Source organism: Taurulus bubalis (assembly GCF_910589615.1).
Source record: "Taurulus bubalis genome assembly, chromosome: 4".
NCBI classification, from domain to species: Eukaryota; Metazoa; Chordata; class Actinopteri; order Perciformes; family Cottidae; genus Taurulus; species Taurulus bubalis.
Genome location: NC_136592.1, coordinates 5,987,975 through 5,991,782, shown reverse-complemented (window position 1 = coordinate 5,991,782; position 3,808 = coordinate 5,987,975).

Here is a 3,808-nt window from a genome sequence, read left to right as displayed (position 1 = left end):
TTCGGGACGCTGTTATCGGTTGTACCTAGCTAGCTAGCTATGTCAACAAAGCACAAAGAAGCTCAGATAACAACACAGACACAGAGGGACTTCTTCTCTGCTCAGCTAGACATTACTCCACTATCACTTTTACATCGAAAATAATTGTTTGCTGCTACATTCATGCTCTGAATATTGTAGGGAGAACCTTTAACTTTAGATATCAGCTACTCACAGCTTGTTCATTTGATGTTTTGCATTTTGTTACCTGCCTCTTTTTTTTTACTTCTATCTTTCATGTAAATGCTCTTATGCACAGGAACTTATGCATTTGATTATCCTTTGATAAAAGAAGAACTGCAGAGACAGCACGAGGGGCCACCGTGGCCGTCTAAGCGAGGAGCGTCAACTACACCTCAGCAGACATACAAATTATTGGCCAAACAACTGCTTGTTCAGCATTTGACCACAGAAGAGCAGTGCAGAAATACCACCAAAGCACTGAACGTGGAATCAAAACACTAATTAAGCAAAACAAGGCAATTAGCCTGTCTTCACAGGATAGTATCTTGAGGCTCCCAATGAGTAAAATCATGACCTAGAAAAATATACGGTTTGTGCAGTGGAATAGGATCAAAGAAAATAGTGTACTATTTAAGAATTAAATCAGAAACTCTGATTTACTTTCACATATAATCCATCTAGTCAAACAATGTTAGATTAAAAGGAGAAGCCTCAGAATAACGTCTGCTGAGAGGCCAGTGGGAGTCAACAAAGGGGATTTCTCTGGAAGTACGTGTGGGGGAGACCTTCAGACCTGCTGGAGGAAACTGCAGAGCAGCAGCAGCACTTATCTAGCAGATGGAGGAAGGGAGGGGCCCAGCCGGAAGGCCTGGATGTGTCGTGGGAAAAGCTGGAGAGAGGGGCTTCAACCCCTCAGGCTCTGCCGAGTGAAGCATTCCCTCTACTGACCAGCAGGGGGCGACTCCTCCAGTTGCAAAAATAAGTCTGATTGTATAGAAGTCTATAAGAAGATGACTCTACTTCTCTCTTGATTTATTTCCTCAGTAAACATGAGTTCATGTCTCAATCTCTAGTTTCAAGTCTTCTTCAATACAGCATGATGCTAATCTAGTAAATGATGGTCCATTTCGAGTCAAACAGACCATAAAGCAGAGTATGCTTTCGGGCGGGCTTACTGTGATTGACAGGTCGCTACCAGAGCCGTATATGCTGCCTCAACATCACTCCTCCGTCTTCCAAATACGGAATTTCATTGGTGGTGAAAAAAACAACATAGGGTTCGGCCGTATTCCAAGATGGCGACGGCAAACCCGAGGCTTCATAACAGCAGTCCACGAACCAATGGGTGATGTAGCGATGACTTTGTCCATTTCTTATATCAGTCCAGTGTCTTCAACACAAAGACCCGACACCCCATGAAACAGAGTCCCTTTTCTTGTATTGAACACTGTGATCGGGACACTTTAAATGGCGTCCGCTCCGTCAATGTTGTAGTTTTTCTAGCTAGGGCTCCGGTGATGCTTTGTAATCCAGCATTGAACTTGATTTTTTTATTTATAAAACTAATAAATACAACAATGAATGTTTTCTGTGACTAGCTATCAAATGTATCCGCGTTAAAAGGAGTCGTCGTTGTCGTTAGCCGAAGCCTACCGAGGGCGAGGTGTATCCCATGATGCACTGGCTCGAGTGTCATTGAAAGAGGCCGTGCAGGTGTGTGCCGATGTCAGGTGTAGCTCACAATGGAATCACATGACCATTTCCCCATCCTAGTACGTGTCGATCTGTGCTGTTTGGGCTGCAACTGAAATAAGGAGTAGACTATCCTGTGTATGAAATAACGTGGAGATTATCCTTTGTGCGCTTTGACAGTATTGTATGGCACGTGGCCGTTTTTTTTTTTGAGTTATAAGAATTAACAATCAGTCATATAATTTCTATTGGAAAAAGTACTAAATAGCAGATGCATGTGAAGAAAATATATATTTTTTAATTTAAATAAAACAATAAATACATTTGTTTTGGGCTTCTTGAGAAGTGGCCAGGAAGTGACATCAGAAGAGGAGCCTTACACCCCTGAATAAAAAGATTGGGGATTTGTATGAATGAAGGAGCTGTGTACATTTTTACAAAAAAACAAAAATAAATATGACTGAAAGATATGTAAATAATTTGTGATCTGTATTTCACTACAGTGCTAATCTCCCCCCACACACATTTCAAAAGCCAAAAGGTCTTCAATATTGTGTTATGTGTGATTCGAATAAATATCTGAGATTACATTTTCTGTTTTTGTGTTTCTTTTGAATTTACGGTGACGTAGCTATGTACGAATTTATGATAGCCCAGTTTGTCCCGGAAAAAAACAACAACGATAAAAGGTAAAGTTTGCTCTTCTGGCAAAACCCATCCTCCCCTCTCCCGAAGCTTCAGTGTTTCATCTGCTTAAGTCACATGAGTGCCTCATCGCCCACCCCGACCTCAGGAACCCTCGGCCTCCGCCTCCGCCTCAGCATTCCTGACCTGTCACACATACCAGTAAAAACTCCCCAACCTGCTCACGCCCACTAAGGCTCCGACTGAGGGACCAATACATGTAGTCCTGAAGTGAATATTACCTCATTGGGTGCATTGAACGTATCAGAGTATTCTTTTTTCTACTAGGTTTATGAATTCTAATAACTAGATGTATTTCATAAGACTCGAATATCGGCATGAATGCTCGTTATAGAGGTGTATTTATCGGGGTTCATACACATTTTGATCATGTTTTTTCCATGATTTTAAACCAAATGTCCAAGACCAAACATTTTGTGAAATCTCAGTGTTGACATGAAAAAGTAAGAAAATGTAGTATTTAAACTGAGAATTCCAAAGCATACAGTAAACCTTAAATGACACAAATGAATCAATAGAGACAATAGTTTGATTAAAAGAATAAACATTTATATAGATGCCTGTATGTATGCCTGCTTATATATTGAGCGTCTTTCTTTTAAAAGCATATTAATTATTTCAAACTCAGCGTAAATGAGCGACATGAACACATGAATATAACACATTTACATGACTTTTCCAAAACCTTTGGGGATTCATTTTTTTCAAGGACTTTTCCAGGTCTGGAAATAACCATTTTAAAATTCAATGACTTTTCCAGGTTTTCCATGACCGTGAGAACCCCGATTTATTTAAAAATACTTTACGGCATTACAGGTAGAGCCGCAATTAAGTTTAAATATATTCCAGAATACATTTGATGGATCTTCCCTGCCCTCTTGTGGCAGCACTACTGACCCTACAGTCAAGGATGTTTCACATGGTTGCCTCTAATTGACATACATTTTACTTGTTTTAATGTGTTATTTATTTATTTGAAGCTACGTTCAAAGTAGGTATTGTTTTACCTGTCCTCTCAGCTTTAATTTAGATTATATCTTTGCAAATACCTCGCTCGACATCTTTAAACTGGGTAGTTTACAGCCCCGTTAACAGAACTGACCTTGTAGTGAATACATACATTCTCATCCCACGATGACCTCAGAACATTCACACCGCCAGCAATGAGTGGTATAACACTTTCTTTCTTTTTTTCATTTATTCACAGAAATGGAGTCCAATGAGTTCATTTTTCAAACAATAAATTAATCATCTGGTCACAATTACATTTTTCTTTTTATAAAACCACCATTGGAACAAGCAGATACATAGTGTGATATCCCTCTCAAAAGTGCACAATGGATTTGGAAGCAAAACCCCTGAGAAAAGCTTGCGCGGCACCGAGGTGTGCTTTAGCCACCGACTGTTC